Raw genomic sequence first — 19,898 nt, 5'->3', positions numbered from 1 at the left:
TCCACCCATCTGAAACAATTGATACACCTGTCTTAGCCTATGAATCCCTTATGGGTTTCAATGCATCTTCAACCCCCTTCACCTCTCTTTCCAATAAGGTGGAATGTACCTTCGCATAGCTTCATTAACACCTTCCAATATGGGGAGCGAACAACATTGAAAGCCAACCCATTTGCATATATGCACCTTGCTACACCTTGGTCAGCAATGGCTCAACTCATTTTGAAATGCGGTTTCTAAAGGCCCCTTTGTTCTTTTGCGTGTAAAGGGTGCTTCACTTTGAGGCTCAACTGTGGAAAAGAAGGGATGGTTTTCTACTACAACATTGGGATTAGATGGGGGTTGCATTCCATTTGTTTTTTTTGGTGCCATTTGATTCAATCTACGGCTTCTCTCTCTTCTGCTGCCTCATGCTCCCTAATATATTTCAACACCGTCTCATCTGGTATAGGTGCACCATCTTTTCCAAGACATTTTTTGATGCCTCTTCCTGGTATTCCACACAAATGGCCTACCACTCAAAAATATGAACTATTACGTTCTTTACCACATCCTTGGCATCTCCAATGGAATCCCCCACCTCTTGGAAGCGGTCTTATAATGTCAACATACTCCCATAGGGGAGAATTTGGATCATTTCTTTGTTTTGATTGTTCATTTGTCCCAATGGAGGGAGAGGTAGATGCCATTCTAGTTTCTATGGCAAGAAATAATATGAACACATTCAAAATCAAAAGCAAAATAATGAAAAACAATAAATGTTTCATGTTTGACAATTGTTGAAACAAAAATTGTTGAAAAAAATGTTCAAAAACCTACCTCTTTCAGCCAATGGGAGCTTTCAAATGTGTGGAAATGATGGTGCAACACTTGTTGAAGCTTCAAAAATCAGTCTTCAACTCCTATTTGATTTTGGAAGCCAAGCTTTCTTCACCCTTTCTTCAACTTGCTAGCATAAAACTATTGTTTGCAACACAAATGAGGAGAAACGAGCCAAGTTTATGTTTTAAAATGAAAAATAATCGAATGATTTATTCATGAATATACAACATATATAAAGGAATTACAAGACGATGTTCTAAAAAGTACGAACCGTTAAATATAAAGCTTCAACATGAAGCTAAAAAGCTTAAAACGCTAAAAAGCTAAAAAGCAAACTATGTGTTCTTATAAAAGAAGCAATAGTTGCACTTAAAAAACTTAAATGAACAAAAAAGCTAAATAAGTTGACAACTAAGATGACAAACTTAATGACCATTAATAGAACAACTAAAAAGGTAACTGACTAAAATAATTGATTATTCTAATATAAATCTCACTTTTAGGGTTTTCATTTTAATTTTTTAAGTGACAGATTTTAAAAAAATATAAAATTTTGCAATTTTTTTTTGCTTTTTGGGCTGCCGGATGCTTGGGATTGACTTGGGTCCGCCTAGGTTCGACCTGGTCCGAACCAGCCCTGTGAATCATGGACCCTGTTTGGACCACAGGATGACCGGACCAGGACCGGACTGGGTTGGTACCAGGGGCGTAGGGGGGTTTACCCTTAACTTAGCTCTTAACCATTTCGAGTTAATGTCCTTAACATCAAACATGGAAACATATCACATAATGTGTCTCTATTTTAATGTCCTTAACATCTATTAGAAATATATGTCTGTTCAAAGGTCACCTACCTGCAATTCGCCTCAGCAACCTGATGAAATGTGGCAAATCTTTGAATAAATAGCGATTTCGTGAGGTTTGGGGTTTCACGACGTGTTGGGAGACACTAAATGTGTTTTTTATGGCGAGTTTTACGTGTTTTTGTTGCTATTTAAACCCTTTAATATCATTGGAAATCGCAGCTGATTAAATCATAACTTTTTGGGTAAAAAATCATTTTGGTTGGCAATCTAAAAAAAAATGCAAGTTTTTGAGGATTTATGCTTCTATGATTCATGAAATAATAATTGATAGTTAGATAATTACAAAGGAGATGAAAGCTCCTTTAATAGAGACTACAAGTAGAGTTTCTAAAATAGAAATAAAAGACAAAAAGAAACATTCTAAATAGCAACTAACTACGAAAAGGAAATTACCTAAACTCACTAAATGATCATTATAGAAATATTACAATATTACTTTAATACCCTCCTTTAATGGTCATTCTATTAAATACCCTACAGAAGGCTTGACATAATTTGTAGGTCATTTGGCCGTAAAAGCATAGAAGGCTGACTCCTCTGCAAAACACTCTAACATGAGCTTGCTGTTGAGACCCTCCCTGGTTGGACTTTTGATCAGCCAATTGCTTTCTGCAGAACTTTTGTACATGTCCAAGTTTACCACAATAGTGACATGTGATATTCTTCTTGAAACTCTCCTCAGATTTTCTTTGTCTTTTCTATTGAGTGGACTCGCCTTTGCCTTTGTCCTTGGCAATAAATGCCTGTCCCACACTGGTTGTGTCATTGCTGCTACCAAATTGCTGTCTCTACCTGGCTTGCTGCAAGAGCTTATTGCACAACTCATCAAACTTTAAGTCAAAAAATCATTCAAAAAAATACAGGTGCCCCCAATTTTATGAAAAAATTGGTCAAAACAAAATAAGACCCACAATTTTCTAAAAAAATGTCAAAAAGAAACCTCAAGAACTCAAACCCTAGGCATGGAAGATTCACAACTTCAACAAAACGGACAGTGACTATATCAAAACCCTCAGCTGAAATAAATTAGTTTGGAGCTACACTTGCGTTGCACCAAAGACTACTACCAAAATTGTCTAAAAATGCAGAGGCATCGTAGAATAAAGTAAACCCGTGTCGCAAGATACAAAGAATAGTTGCAAATAGAGAAGATCTTAGAATGGCATGGAAAAAATTCAATCGATGTGTGGAAAGAGAACCCTAAAAAAATGAGTTTTAGAATCCCATCATGATTTATAGAAAACCCAAGTTGCGAGCACAAAAGATGCCATAAAACATTCTTATCGTAGGTAGAAGATGACGCGATTTTTATTAAAAGAAAAAAGATGCTTTGTCCTTTTTGCTGAGTTGATTCGCCTTTGCCTTTGTCCTTGGTAGTAGACACCTGCTCCACACTTGCTGTGTCACTAGTGCTACCAAATTGTTGTCTCCACTTGGCTTGCTGCAAGAGCTTATTACACAATTCATCAAATTTTAGGACAACATTAGTGGATGTAATGTTGAGAGTTTTGATGAAGTGCTCATAGGTTCATGGTAAACTTTTCAACGTAATGACCACTATATCCACTTCTTCCATCTTGCGACCAATGGCCTCTAGTTGATTGCGAATGTCTTTGATGTTCATGAGATGATCCTACAAAGGCTTATTGTCGTCCATCATGATTGAGAACAACATATTCTTAAGGAAGAAAGATTTGCCTTTATTTGATGTCTCATGCAGATCCTTTAGGTGACTCTAGATCTCTTTAGTAGTCTTGCCTGACGACACTTCTGGAAGCATCTCATCGGTGCTCGATAACTTGAGCAACTTAATTGCTTCATGGTTACGCTCATCAAAGTTGTCCTGGTCTTTGCCTGCCACTGTGGGATGAACAGTATTACCTAGAATAATCTGGTCTAGACAGTGGTACTCAAAAATAGAGAGAATTCTTTGGTTCAAGGTTTTCTAGTTCTTGTCGTTGAAGCATTGATTACCTTCCAACATGATGTTGGTCAACAACACCATCCCTCCCATTTTCCAATGACACGAAAAACAAGGTCAACTTCTCAAAAAACTTTGATTTTTGTTGATAAAAAATTGGCAAAAGAAAATGATTTTTCTATCAAAAACCACTCAAAACTTTCATCGAGTAGCTGGCACAAATTTTGAGCCAATCAACCTAGAAATTAAAAACCTTGATTATATTAATTAAAAATCAGTAAAACACATACAGGTTCCCCTAGTTTTATGAAAAAATCAGTCAAAACAAAACATAACCCACGATTTTTCTAAAAAATTGTTTAAAAAAACTTTTAGGAACTGAAACCCTAGGCACGAAAGATTTGTGGCTTCAACAAAATGGACAACGACTTTATCAAAACCCTAGGCCAAAAATAAACTAGTCTAGAGCTACACTCGTGTCGCAGCAAAGATTGCTATCAAAATTGTCTGAAAATGCAGAGGCGTCACTGAATGAAGTAAACCTGCGTCTTAGGATATAGAGAATAGTCGCAAACAAAGAAGATTGCAAAATCGTGTGGAAAAAATTCAATTGATATGTGGAAAGAGAACCCCAATAAAAAACACGTTGTGATTTTTAGAAATCCCAAGTTTCGAGTAGGGTTGATGCTAGAAAATACTCTTATTGTAGGCAAAAGACGCTGTGATTTTTTTAAAAGAAAAAAGCCTGCACGATTTTATTAATTCAAAGACGGTGCAATTTCTTTAGAAAGAGGTCCACGTTTTCACTAAGACGAACCCTCAAAAATCTTTGGAAACAAATCCATGATTTTCATAGAATAGGAAAACTCTCAATTTTTTTCTTGAAAATAATCACGATTTTGTTGAAAAATCCAAGCAAAAACTTCTGAAACACTTTCAGAAAGTTGTTTTAGGAATAAACCACAAATTTTGTTTAAAAAAATTCACCAAAAAATTAACTCGGCTCTGAGAAAACAACGATTTTTCATTAAAAATCATTTCAAAACATTTCTAGAAATTTCCTCCAAATTTCAAGGTAAGTGAGCCATGTTTTTTTTTTAAAATTCACCAAAAAGGAACCAAGGCTCTGATATCATGAAATAATAATTGATAGTTCGATAATTACAAAGGAGATGAAAGCTTCTTAAATAGAGATTACAAGCAAATTTTCTAACATAGAAATGAAAGACAAAAAAGAAACATTCTAAATAGGAACTAACTACGAAAAGGAAATTACTTAAACTAACGAAATAAATGACCATTATAGAAATATTACAATATTACTTTAATAATTCAGGCATTATGTTGATAAAACTCATGCACTGCACTACGCCAAGTTTCGTAATTTGAAACATCTAGAAGGAAAGAAATGCAAATTATTTACATAATTTAAAGGGACTAAAGCTAGTACTTGATAATGCTTTGTCCCCATCCATGAGACTGAAAAATAATTGAATGATTTTGAATTAATTTATTACGAATATAAAACATATATAAAGGAATTACAAGACAATGTTCTATAAAGAATGAACCGTTAAACTGAAGCTTCAACATGAAGCTAAAAATGCTAAATAAAGCTAAAAAGCTAAACACTAAAAAGCAAACTATGCGTTCTTATAAAAGAAGCAATAGTTGCACTTAAAAGACTAAACGAACTAAAAAGCTAAATAAGTTGACAACTAAGATGACGAACTAAAAAGCTAAATGACTAACTAAATGACCATTAATAGAACCACTAAAAAGGTAATTGACTAAAAGAATTAATTATTCTATTACCCTCCTTTAATGGTCATTGTATCAACTAAGTACCCGACATAAGACACTGTGGGTTTTTTGATCACAAATGCAAGAACACTCTGTTGTTGTGAAGATCCTCCCAAGGATTTACATAGTGTAAATGACCAAGAATAGCTGATTCTGTCCGATTGATGTAACCCTCACACACAAATTATAGAACTGTCATGCGAATTATAGAAGCTTGAAACGACGATTTTGAGGAAAAATCGACAAACCCTCCAAAGAGCAACAAACACAATTTTAGCAAATACCGCAAATTTTTTGCAGAAGAGTATTGAGAACTGTTTCCTCTAGCAACTCCAAAACAGACTGCAAAATACCATGGTTGTAGATGTTCGCGTCGACAACTCTAGGTGCGACCCAAAATTTATTGCAACAAAGCACGTTTTTTGAGGAAAAAACCGTCAAAGCTTGAAAATTGGATTTCACAAATCATCGTTTTTTTTGGGAAAAAACGATAAAAACCCAAAGATAGGAACACCCATCATAAATCCAGATAACCAAAATCTCACATGAACTTTATGAATTACAGATGATTTTTGAGGACAAAATCGAAAAAATCAACGGACAACTTTTCAGGGAAAAATCATGAAAACCCTCAGACAATTTTTTAGGAAAAAGTCATGAAAACCCTCAATTAATTTTTTAATGGAAAAAATTATAAACACCAGAAATAATTTTCAAGGAAAAAATTATTAAAACCCAGAATAATTTTTTTAAGACAAAATTATAAAAACTTAAAATAATGTTTTTAAGGAAAATTTTTTTATAAAAAACTTGGATTAATTTTTAGGAGAAAAATTAGAAAAAACCCATCACTTATTTTTTTTGAGGCAAAGAAAATCAGAAAACAAACCCGAAATAATTTTTTAATGGAAAAAATAGGAAAAACCTTAGCACAAAAATTTCTGCATGACATGGAAAAACTCAGCCACGAAAAACTTGAAAATCATGCCACTGCCCATAGAACAAGGTTGAAGCTTAAAGAAAAACGCGATTTGCAGTTAGATCGCACAACGAACATAGAGCCTTCAAAAAAATTGGTGTCAAAAACCACGATTTGCAGTGAAGAAGCCAAGAAACGTGTGAGCAGAAGATTCAAAAAAGCCCGAGCAGAAAAAGCTCGGAAATTCGTGCCGCCGCTGCCATAGAATAGGTCGCATGGGATTTACAAGCCATGGATGAACCTAGAATTTGTAGTCATCGCTTTTGGTAAAAAAAAAACGCGAATCGCGAAAAACATGAAAGTAGACAGTCGTGAGAACATGAAAAATACGATCTATAGACACCAAGAAACAAGAGCCAAAACACAAACGACCCTGCAAAAAGTTTGGCTAGAAATTCCACAACATTTTTTCAAAACCCTCCCGCACAGGCACCAAAAAAAAACACGAAATTCCCTACTCTGAAAATTTTCAGAATAAAATTTCGAAAAGTCATCGGAAGCAATCGCGCATGGGCCACAAAAGCATAGACGACTAGTCTCATGCGAGAAGACGCGAATTACAAACCCATGAAAAACACTCGAAAATCTTCACAAAGACTTCTAACCATTTTTTTAATAAAACAATTGATTAAAAAAATCCTAGAAATTATATCCAGGTAAGAAAGCCTACAATTTTTTTATAACATTCGCCACTCTAAAAAATCCCATCAAACCGCTTTGGTACCTGTTGTGAGCTTTTCACACATTGCCCCATGGCTATCGGGGACCCCCTCTTTTCCTGCTTGCTGTGTTGTTAGGTTAGGGTTTTGGCTGCTTAGTGGGCAATTTTGTGTTTCCCGTGCCCGAGTCTCAGAGTTTTGATCATGCCTAGTGCCGTTTAGGGTTTTGAAGTTATAGGATCAAGTTGCAAACGTTAATATTTTAATGATCCTAAATTTTGTCTAAGTGTTGACCTTCTTGAGCGTTAACGTGTTTTTAAACACGCGCATCAGTGATTTTAAAGTGCCAAGGTATTCCCAGACCTCTTGGAGTTGTTTTCTCGCTCCTAAGGTATTATTTTAATTGATTTCGCACTTTATCCCCATAATTTCTTAGCGTTTTGCTCAATTTTTTGGAAAATTTGCCCAAGTCCAGTCTAATTTTGAAGTTTCTAAGCGATTTTGAGTGGTTAAAATGCCAAATTTCTAAAGGAAATCCATATTTCAAGGGTTAGAAGGTCAAAATCCATGCTAGAGGTGCTTTTCCCCTCATATTCCAGACTACCCACCCTTTTCCCCCAATCAAAATCCACACTACACAAGGGTTTCTCCTGAAATCCATACTGGCTATGATTTTCCACCACTGTTTATTCATACCTGGATCGATTTTCCCCTGGAAGTGCTAAAATTTGGCTAAGTGTCAAGATTTTTCCAGACTGCCATCGATTTTCCACTAGGAGTGCGGACCGAAGTGTGGACAACGTTGAGGATGATTCCATGCCTGGATCGATTTTCCACCAGGTTGTTTTGTGACAAGTTAGTGCGGATTTTTGTGTAGACTCTCAGTCCATACCCAAGTCGATTTTCCACTGAGAGCAATTTGATGAGTTTTGAGTCCGGATTTTCATCTAGACTGAGGTCGATTTTCCACCAGGGAGTGTTTTTTGCAAATGAAGTGAATTTGGAGTGTGGATTCCTTGTCCAGACTGCCATCGATTTTCCCTTGGAGTGTTTTATGTGCATTTTGATGAAATTTTGCATGGATTTTTATCCAAGCTAAGATCAATTTTCCCTTGTGGGGATTATTTTGACATTTTAAGTGATTTTAATGGGATTTTTTAATCCCAACTAAAGTCGATTTTCCCCTGGAGGCTCAATTTGGACTTAAAATTGAAATATTTAATAAGTGAGCCCATTTTAATTGTTTTTAAAATGATGATTAATGATTATTTAAAATTTTAAAAGCAAATATTAAATAACTTGCAATAAGCATTTAATGTTTTTACCCTTCTAGAAGCAAGTTGGTTTTTACCAAACAAGTGTATAAGCAAGTGTTTTATCCCACATTGCTTGTGTGGTGAAAGTGAGGCAAAAGCAAGTATAAGAGAGGAGTCTCCAGCAATATTTTATTATTAAATCTGCCAGGTGTCTCCATGAAAGGCGATTTGTCTCTCTTATTGGCGAATTTTGGCAAAGTGCCAAAGTGAATTGTTGGGTTGAGGATTCTTTCCTCTTCCATTTTTCCAGCTTGGCAATCCATCCCATTGCTGCCATTGAAGACCATTTTCAGATTTTTTGATTTTCCAAGTTTGGCGATTTTTGGTGTTTGGTGACTTTGGCGATTTTCTCCTCCATTGTTGCTTGTTGTTCCAGACCTCCATTGTTGCAGATCTGAGCTACATTGAAGACATTTTCAGAATTCCAAAAATGGTGCTATGGCTGGGAAAGTTCGATTTTTATTTTGCAAGTGCTGGGAGCTTACTTTGGTGAATTCCACACATGTTTGATGCTACCTTTGCCTCCCTACTTGCTGTCATTTGCTTCAGATCTGAGTTTACTTCAGATTTAGACCTCCATTGTTGGCTGTACATTCAATTTTCAGACTTAACTTTTATTGCCCAGCTAGCTGCAACTTTAGTGATTTACATTTGGAGAGTATTTGGAGGCATTTTGGAAACATTTTCAGACCATTAGAAGGCTGTCTTAAGGTCTGCAACTGTGTTAATGGCTGCTTGTCCTCATACATTTATCTTTTACCAGCCACAACTATGTTTCCAAAATTAATTATTTTCATCATCAAGACTGATTTTTATCAAGTTTGTGCATATTTTTGAAGGACTGCAACATGTTTTTTTGAAGTTAATTTATTAGTTATAGGTTGTCTTCAGATTTGTTGACCTGCATCGTTGACTGCGTAAGGTGTCCTCAGACATACCTTGTGTGAAAACACAACCTTTCACACCTTTCCTTAGTCATCGTTGATTCGGTGCGATGTTGAAGTCCGGATTTAAGGAAAGGAAAGAACTACTAAAGATGCTGGAGACCGGATTTTATCCAGAGCTCAAGGTTTCATCTAGATGGAAGGAGATCACAAATACAAACATGCATTTCCTAGACTTGGACCAGATGCCTCAACGGATGTTCGGAGTTGGAAATTAGGTTCCTTCCCCAGCATATGCAAACATTATGAAGAGTGGTATTTTTCATTTTGCTGGATTTCCACAGTCCATACAGTACAGTGAACTTATCCTGGAGTGTGCACGATGTTATGATCTGCTCACACGAATGATCAAAACTCCTAAGGGCATTGTCATTGCCTACCTTGTTGAGGATGCTATTGCTGAGGTGTTCGGAATTCCACGTAGAATAGATATGAAGGATGTGACCAAGGATGAATATACAAAAAGATACACGAAGAAGATGGGTGCCTACAAGAATACGATAAACAAAGAGTGGATGATTGAGCCTAAGTCTCATCATTCCAAGGCTCCCAAGACACTCATGTGCACAGACTTCAAAGAGGAGGGCAACGACTTGATATTCCTACTCAACAGAGTGATGGGGATGCCGCAGGGAGCAATATTCGATGGATGGATGTTCTATTTCATCCAGAATTGTCTTAGAGGAACATTGGTAAATTGGTCTAAGATTATAAGTGACAATCTGGACTTTCAGCTGAGGAATGTAGTGCGGTCCAAGTCATTCGCCATGACTTCTTACCTAGTATACCTACTTGCACGGTTTGTTTCATACAGAGGATTGATATGCAAAGGTGAAGTCGGGAATGGGCAAGGACAATTCAGGAGTCATGAATGCTACCCCCAGCTGAGCATGTATAGAATTGAAGACTATAAGAGAGTGAATGATGCATTCACTATGTACATTACACGGATGCTGCAAGGCGGAATCTACATAAGATTGTCCAAGGAGGCAACAGAGCTAATAGAGAAATATGGATCATGGTATATTCAGTTTCCCACTTTCACGTACCTTAGGATTCATGGGTTTCAATCTGAACCCTACAGACTTCCTAGGTATTCGACTGACAAAATGATCTTGTTGGAAGTGGTGAGACAACTTCTAGAGTTCGATGTCATTCAAAGAGAGAAGCATAGGACAGGCACGACATTCCCTATTTCAGTTGGGAAGACGTCAGAGGTTTGCCAGTCTGCCATAGCCACCAGCACTGCGAGTGAGGAGCTTGCATTCTATCGATCTGCTACATATAAGAAAAGAGAAAGATTTGATCCAGATTAGAAAGTAGGAAGGATCAGGGGAGAGAAGTTCATCCACAAAGTAGACATAGAAGATTATTGGGCCAACCTGATGGACGAGCAAGCAGTGAACTGAAGAATGTGGTCCAGAATGTCAGTGGATTTCATGAGGAAGTGTGGACTTTTCCTCATTCCTGATCAAGTGTTAGATAACATAGGTCATACGCATCCAGAGTATGAGAGTGAAATGAAAAAGACAATCTTATTGCCTAATTGGTCAGAGTCAGAAGAGATTGACCTGAATATATTGATGAGAGAGGTCTTGAGTTTCTCCTGTGCATGGGTAGATATACAGATGAATAAGCTAGTTGATATGGGTGTTCCCTTCACGTGTTCCCTTCACTTATGAAAGGACGAAGTCGGAAGAGTCTACTTCCGAGGATGATCAAAGGACTATCAATGATGTCAGGATTCATGCAGACGAAGAGAGTCAAGCTCCCAAGAGAAGGAAGAACACGCCAGGAGAAGTCAAGGCCAGAGGGAAGAAGATTGAGGAGGTGAAGAAGAAACATAAGACTATCATTCCTCCACCTATCATTCCTTCACCACCTCTCAGTGTCTCATCAATCAAAGTGATTGAAGTAATAGAACAGAACAAGGAAACCCAACAGTGTTCCAACACAGTGATACTACTATGGAAAATTTAGGAGTTACATGCCACAGCGACATCTGCACCTCCAAATGAGAATGATGATCAGTCGAGATCCCCTACTGTCCTTTTGGAAGTTAGTTTGGGAAATGAGGTATACGATTGGACCATGAATAATCCTGATGATGATGATGATGTTATCTCGACATTGAGAGGACTTGATCGAGAAATGTGTCTTGATGATGGTATGGAGATGGCCGCTATTCCTGAATGGTTGATGAGAAGTATGGAGAAAAGTAAGAAAATGATAGAGGTACAACCTATTGACGACATTGATGACTACCTAGCTAGGAGCGCTATGGAGAAAGAACCCAAGAGAGTGGAGATTTTGTCGCACATAGCTAGAGATGAGACAGGAATGCGAATTGCGCAGATTGCTGTTCCTATTGCAGGTGTTGCAGCGGACATTGCTACTCCTATGGATTTCCAGATCACATTAGTTGCCCTTGGTCGTACATCCAGAAAGCAAGAATTTTAGGAGGTTGGTGAAAACCTCAAGGCAATCGATGCAAGGTTAGACAGAGAGATTGCGGAGAAAGAAAGGTACAAAGAAGAGAATATCGGACTTAGAGAGTATATTGTAGGGATAAGGCGTGAAAATCCCACCCTTATTTCCCCAATTGCAGTTGACCATGGAATGCATTCACACTATGACGCAGCGAGAGATACACTCTCGGAGGTGGAAAAGTGGATTGAGAATACAAGAAAGCAGGCAGATGATTTCCTTACTCAGTTTGTCCATGCATATGATAGGACAACATGGCTCGCATTTAGAATTCAGTATTTGGAGGGAGTTTGGGAAGAATTCCGGCATATTCAAGAGAAGACTATTCCACGCCTCCAGGCTTTGAAGAAGATTCCTAATTCCACCTTGGTCAGCGAGAGCATTGTGCACAGTGGAGACAGATATGATTTCCATGGCTGGTATTGTTCATTAGCCGTGAAGAGATCAACTTATGAGTGCGCCCAGTCAAGTTGTATGGAGATGTGTTGTGACTTTTTTCACACATCGCCCCATTGCAAATGGGGACCCTCTCTTTTCCTGCTTTCTAGGGTTTTTGTTAGTGTCCTATGGCCTTCCGCTTCAGTTTTACCAAGCCTTGCCCAGTTTTGAACAGTTCAGGTCCTAAGGATTGAAAGTTAGTTTTGCAAATCATGTGATTTCAGAATACGAACACCACCAAAGTGCTTAGAAAGGCCAAAGGATGAAGATCGCAATTGATTTGGACGAATTTGGACAACTAGAAAGTTTGCTTTTTTGCTTTTTCCTATTTTTTAGGAAGTTTTGTTTTTTGGCGTTTTTAGCCCAATCCTCGGTATGGCTATTTTTAGAAAGTTTTTCCTATTTTTTAGGGATACCTACTTTTTGCTTTTTCGGGGTGGGAAACTAGGGTTTGCACTAACACCATTGACCTGCTTCGATCGGGACCCAAAATTTCCAAGTTTTCACCTAAAAAGCCAGTTCCCTACATTTTAGGGGTCGTATTGCTTTAGATGGTCTGCCTAAATATGGATTTCAAATTTCAAGTTAATCTGGTTAATTTTGGTTAAAATGTGAAATTTTGAAATTTTCCAAAATTTTGTCTAAGTATGGCTAATGGATAAGGTTGAGTGTCATGATAGGTGTGCAGAAAGTCCACCTAAGCAAAGGTCCGCCGTGCTGGAGAAATTATCAAGATTCGCTATGTTAGAGGAGCTTCAAAAGTCCGCCATGCTTGAGAAGGTAGGCCAAAAGTCTGCCCAAGATGGAAGAGACACCAAAGTCTGCCCTTGGAGATGTCATATAAGTCCACCTTGCATAGAGAAGCTCTAAACTCCTCCATCCTTGGTGATAGACCAAAAGTCCGCCCTAGGAGATGTATTGGAGAGACCCACCAAAAGTACGCCATGCCTTAGTAGCCCTTGGTGTTGGAGGTAAGACCGCCTTGGTGGAGGTAACATCAAAGTCCGCCTTATGGGAGTGGTTCCCAAACTCCGCCATACCTTGGGAAGTCTCCAAAAGTCCGCCCATGTTGAAGAGCCTCTAAACTCTACCATGACTTGGGGTCACATCAAAGTCCGCCATTTGGAAGCCTGCTTAAAACTCCGCCCAAGGTTGTAAGAGATGTTCAAAAAGTCCGCCCTTGGTGTCCTTCAAACTCCGCCATACCTTGGGAAGTCTCCAAAAGTCCGCCCAAACATGAAGGTCAAACAAAGTCAACAAGTTTGAGTGATGTCATCAAAATCCATAAAGATTTCGAACTTAAAAAAAAACAAAATAGAAAGTTTTTCTTTGGAAGGGAATATTGGAAGATTGATAAAGATTTCGAACTTAAAAACCAAGATAGATTGTTTTTTTGAAAGGGAATATTGGAAGATTGATAGAGATTCCGAACTTAAAAACCAAGATAGAAAGGTTTTTTTTGAAAGGAAATATTGGAAGATTGCCAAAGATTTCGAACTTGTAGCCAAATTGGAAACTTTTGGAAGATATTTTCTTCGAATTTGGATAGATGACAACACTTTCCTAAAGAGTGAAGTTAAAATTAGAAACATGAGTTGGACGATTTTAATTATTTCTAATTGAAGATTCAACTTTGTTTACAAATACTTTGTTGTAACTTGATTTTTACACACCAAGAAGTTAGAAGTTACTAAGGAGAACATAGTAAAGTATTCAGTTTGAGGTTCATCTGAAGAAAGTTTTCTTTAGTGAAGCATTTTCAGTTTGAGGTTCATTTGGAGGTAGTTGGACAAACTTCGTGACGAAGGATTCACAGATTTTTTTTAGTGAAGCCAGCTGGTATAAGGAAGAATTATTGAATCTTTCCTGAATTTTCTGAGTATTCTTGAGAAATTTCCAGCGTTACTTCCGTCTATTCGAAGGTGAAATTGAATTCATGATGCAAATTTATGTATTTTCTGAGTATTTTTCAGAGTTTGAGAAATGATTTTTAGTGAATTTATTCGAATTTCTAGGGGAGGAAAATTATTATTTTTTGGCTAAGTATAAGAAAGTTTTCGAAGTTATAACACTTGGTGATTGATTTACGATCACAACTATCCTTGAGATTGAAGGGTTTTCAAATGAAATGTCAGTTCTTATGGCTAAGTATGAGAATAAAATGAAATTTTCAAACACTTAAGCCATTTCACAGCCCCGCTATTTTCTTCAAATTACGAATTAATTCCTAACTTAAAATTTCATTGTCTGTTTGCAGATCCTAGGCACTATGAAATTTCAAGTGGATAAAGATGCTCCTCCAGAGTCAAGGACGACTTCGAAATGGAAAAATGTTAGCGACATCAACCTCAAACACATCAATCCGAGAGAATTTAAGAAGCAGATGTTTGGTCTGGACAACCTTGTGCCTACCACAACCGCACGAAAGATGATGAAGAGTGGCATCGTGCATGCTGCTGGTTTTCTCCCCACCATGCAATGCACTTAATTAGTAGTTGAATGCGCTAAACATTACAACCCCACCAGTAAGGACATTGTTGCACTTGATGGAAGAGTGCTGGCGAACATCAGTGATGGGGCCATTAGAGAGGCCTTTAGGATCCTAGAGTACCACAACACGGTGTATGTAACGAAGGACGAGGCTGACAACATGTATCAAGACCACTTGGAGGAATATAATGCCATAGTCAACCATTCTTGGCTGGACAAGCCAAGGAAGGGCGCCTCCACACTTCAAAGGAAGAACCTGGTGAGAGCATACTTCAAGGAAGACATTGGAGACATGATCGTTCTACTCAACAGAATAATGGGAAATCCTCAAGGAGCCCCATTCGAGCCCCAGATGTATTATTTCATTAATGAAATAATGAATGGAGTAAAGATGATAGACTGGGCCAGGATGATTAGCGACAACCTAGACAGCCAGCTGAGGAACCTAGAGGCAAATAGGACTTTCTTCATGAGTTCGTACTTGTTTTATTCCTTGGCCAGAACCTACAAATACAGAGGCCTCACTTGCAGAGGAGAAGTAGGGAACAAAGAGAACCAGTTTCCAGTCTATGATTGCTATCCCCAGCTCCATATGGAAGAAAAGTTCCATTTTAAAAGAGCGAATGATACCTTCCTCATGCACATCACTCGGACATTGCAAGGTGGACTGCACCAGAGATTCTCTCAAGAGTCTATGGACTTCATCAGTTGATTCGAGTATTGGTATATCCAATATCCAAAGTTCACTTACCTCCGAATTCAGGGATTTTGTGGGTCTCCCTACAAACTTCCAGTTTACCCTACTAACCGAGTTGTGTTGCTCGAGGTTGTGAGGCAATTGGAAGGGTATATGGCGATTCAAAGGGATAAACAAAAGAAGGCAAGGACTTCCTCTCTTACAATTGGTAATGGGCTGGAAACATGTCCATCGTCACAGGCTGCTGCAATTGCTGAGAAGGAGCTAGCCTGGTATCCCTTTTATCAGTATAAGGCAAGAAGGAATTTCGATCCATCCCACAGAATAAAGAAGGTCGAAGGAATGACATTTGAACACAGGGCCGATCTAGAAGATTATTGGGCTAACATAGCCGATAGTTTCGAGATCAGGAAGAGGTTTTGGTCGAGAATTCCTTTGAGCATGGTAAGAGCAACAGAGGTACTTAGAGTTGCTGACCAAGTAGAGGACAACCTTGAGCTTCAGCAGCCGAGTTTTGAAAAGATGAAGAATGAACCACTAGTTTTGATAGATTGGGCAGAGGGAGAGAAATCAGACTTAGCGGACCTCAAGAGGATGGTGGTTGAGTATTCTAGGTGGTGGACGTCTGAAAGGACAAGGCAATTAAAAGCCAAAGGTGTGGCCTTGACCTATGAATTGATGGGAGTGGATGACTCTTTGTCCTCCAATCCTTGTACCTCTGCAGGTAATGCCCGAAATCCAGAAAGTGTTGGGTCTCGGAAGAGGAAGGAGTTAGTTGGAAGCTCCGTAAAGGTCACAGGAAAGAAGGGAGTCCAGCGAAGGCTAGTCCATCCTAAGTGTCGCTTCTATCGTATGCAATCAGAATGCAGTTGGGGAACAGGAGATGAACATATGCATGATTAATGATGAACTGAGAGTGCCTTCTCCTTCGGTTGAGGAAGTAATGAAGGAAGTTGTCCAAAGTCCGGATAGAGAGCAAACTGAAGCGCCTACAGTCTTCTTAGATGGCATAGTTGCAAACCTGGGAGGGATAGATGATGGATTTGACTAGAACATCGTAGAGCAATCAACTATCCCGGATTCGCTAAGGGAAAGAATAAAGGCTACGGTCCCCAAGGAGGTGTGTTCTGAAGAAATCACAACAACATTTCTAGAGAAGGTAAATGAGCCAGCTATAGCTAAACCACCTAAGCCCGCCATAAAGTTTTCTTTAATCCAGAGAGACAGTGCAGGATACACGACAATCCAAATAGAAGTGCCTAAAGAAGGAAAAAACAGGGACAACGTCGCCGCAGATGATTACGAGATCACCACCATAGAGCTGGGCAAGCCCACCCAAGACCAAGAGGTCTAGTATTTTGATGACTCTTGTAACACTCTGAAGGCAAGTTTAGCTCAGGAGAAAGAGAAGAGAAAGAAGGTTGAAGAAGAAAACCAGCAATGGAGAAAGTATGTTCTCCATCGTACCAAGCCACTTAACCATGAGATCCTGGTTACCCCTCCACAGCCTCTTCAGCAGGAATCGATGAAGGATTATGATGATATGAAGGGTACATTCACACAGGCCAAGGAGTGGATTTCAGATGCTTCAGCACGTGCAGATATACTGGTAGAAAATTTAGTGTCAACACATGAGTCGGCCTCTTCACTGGTCAGCCGTATCCAGGATCTAGCTACCAATTGGGAGGACGTGGAGGAAATTCAAGATGAAATACTTCCTCATCTGAAGGTTATCCGAGGGTTGTCGAAGAGAAGTCTGGTAGATGCAGGTGTCATACAGGCTGGAGATAGGTATGACTTCAACACCTGGTATTATGCCTTGGTTACCCGGATTGAAGTTTTGAAGAAATCCGAGACCAAGTGCTTTGAGATCGAGGAGAGTGTCAGGGAGATTTTGAGCAAGGTGTTTCATGTAGCGTCTAAGATCTGGAAGAAAGAGAGTATAAGGGAGAAGCACTTGCAGGCAGAGAACCTGAGAGCCAGGATTCAGTCAAGCTTCTTCAAGGATTCAGGGATGATTGACAAGGGCGATCTTTCAAAGATTGCAAACTTTCTCTTCATCGATGAAAACTTTCTTGCCCAGGCAGTTGAGTGGGAAGGTATCCTTGCCACATGTACCGATGATGTGGACATCATCGACTTCCAAATTAGCTGTTTGACAAGTGTCACTATGTAGGAGGTCAGACTTATTGTGTCCAGGTACATCAAATCTGCGAAAGAGGAAAGTAGGCGCTCACCCCAGTGAGATTAGCAGCTGTGCCACATGTCACTTTCTTATTCATTCGAGCTGATAGTGTTTTGGGAAACTCTAATTAGGGTTTATAGCTTTCAATCTTGGCCCTTGATCACTGTTTGATCTCGGCCGTTCATTCATTTTTGAGAAACTGTATAAGACTACCTCCTCTCATTTGGAGAGGGTGAGGTTTTTGATGTATTGTTGTGTAAGGTCATTTCCAGAAAATATATTGCATGTGCGCTTGCTTTGTAATCTCTATTGTTTGAATGATTTGCATGGTTTCAATTTCCTCAACACCTAGTTAAAATTAATCTAGATTTGTTTTCATTGTTGTTAATTTGAATGAAGGATTTGATAAGTGTCAATTGATGGTGTATCTTCGCTCATACTTTTGGTAAATGGATGATTTCCATTTTACCGTGCAAAGTTAGTCTGAGCTCATCCTCTGTGCATCCCAACATCTTAATCATAAGCACAATCCATTGAAGATTGCACCGGTTTTGTGTAGTTGTCCCTAGTGTGGCGAAGCAAGGTTTGGTTTCTTGAGAGCACCCAATTGATACCGTCTCTGGAGTTCGTAGGATTAGATTAGCCTTCTTGAACCCTATTTCTTTTTCTCCTTCAATTGAAAGTCTAAATCCCAGAAAATCCAAAGAAGAGAAGAGCCTAAAATTGCTAAATCCATCTAAGTCCAGCAGTTCAAGACATTTGTTAACGTAAGTCCCCCCTTGAAATTTTCAGCATACACTACCCAAGAAGCTATTTCACTAAAGTCGCTTGTTCGCACATATAGACCTTGGAATCAGTAGTGATTTTTCAGAAGAAGATAGAATACCTTTGTGTATCCTATCCTAATGTTTGGTAGATGATAAAACAGACACCAACAAGATGGAGGGATTGATTCAGGACATTTAGATGAAGATCCTTGCCTCGATTAAGGAATTGTTGGGTGTTGATGTTAGTGATGCTAGTGGTTTACACTTAGCCGAATTAAGAGACAAGATGAAATTTATCTATTTTTGCCAGTTGGACTCTATGAAGAAGAGTCAGATAGATGACTTGGTCTCTTTGGTGATTCATGTTCATAGTTCACAAAAGCTCATGCCAGATTGGGAGAACACTTTGGATGCTTGCTCGGATTCATTGGACGTGATTGATTTACAATAGGATACCTTGCCTAGCATTTCCATGGAGGAGTTAGATTTAGTATTGGCTAGATTCTTGGAGTATGCTACGAGAGAGAGAGATGCAAGGAGGAATCTTCTAGAAGATTTCCTATTTGATGACTAGGTATTTTTTGATTGGGCCATATGTAGGTGGCGCCATTTTTGATGTAAACCCTAATTAGGGCAATTCTAGGGTTTTGTTGGCATGATCTTGGTTGTTGATCTTGTATCAATCTTGGCCATCCATTTTGTAAGAGACTCTATATATGCCTCCTTGTCTCTCATTTGTAAGGGAGAGTTTTTGTAGAATTGTTGGTATATGCTGCAACTATTTGAATCATAATCATTGTTCAATTGTTGGTGATTTTGCTCTTCAAGTGTTGTCTTTGCATTCATAGTTCTCAATTCCTCCAAGGTAGATTAGAATTTATTTTCATGTATGTTAGATTGAGTGAAAGATTTGTTGAATTTATTTGTGTGGAATACTTAATCCATACCACTAGCCTCTTGCCGTTGGTAAGTGCACCTTGTGTGGTCAACTGGAAATTTGAGTAAGCTTAACTTCAACTATTACGCGTCCCTTGACAAGCATCAACTTGGATGGTGTCAACGATTGATGGTGATAGCCTGAAAATCTTTAAGTATACCTTAGAGGATTGCACTAAGCTTGTGTCAATATCTGTTTGTGAGACCTTGCCTAGTTTGATTCCATTAGATCTGTTCATCATTTCCGACATTCCTAGGTTTAGAATAGATTTCCTGAACCCTATTCCTTTTGCCCTTTTTTTAGTAAGAAGTAAATCCAAATCCATATTGATAAATCTTCAATTGTCAGCACACCTATTCCGCATCATTCATGATAATCCAAACATTTGCGTAAGTCCCCAAGTGAAACACAACAATTCACATCGACCATTGAGTTACCCACTCATCAAGATTTGACATGTAGAAACCTTGGAATCATTTTAGTTGATCTCATTCTTAGCATCTGAGGTGATTTTGTTCAAGAGTGGGTAAGTTATCTTGGTAATTTATTTTGTAATGTTATGTGCCTAAAACACACATCAATAGTAA

At 38.6% G+C, this 19,898-nt stretch overlaps 1 protein-coding gene across 1 annotated transcript in view; it reads left to right on the top strand.

Moving 5' to 3' along the window:
• Nucleotides 1-19,898, top strand: part of LOC131060044 (ABC transporter F family member 3) — a 188,684-nt gene that overhangs the window by 95,148 nt on the left and 73,638 nt on the right. The gene's annotated exons all lie outside the window — the stretch shown is intronic.

The sequence above is a fragment of the Cryptomeria japonica genome, chromosome 8 (assembly GCF_030272615.1).
Source record: "Cryptomeria japonica chromosome 8, Sugi_1.0, whole genome shotgun sequence".
NCBI classification, from domain to species: Eukaryota; Viridiplantae; Streptophyta; class Pinopsida; order Cupressales; family Cupressaceae; genus Cryptomeria; species Cryptomeria japonica.
The sequence above is the reverse complement of the archived record's forward strand: the minus strand, read 5'-3'. Positions and strand labels throughout refer to the sequence as shown.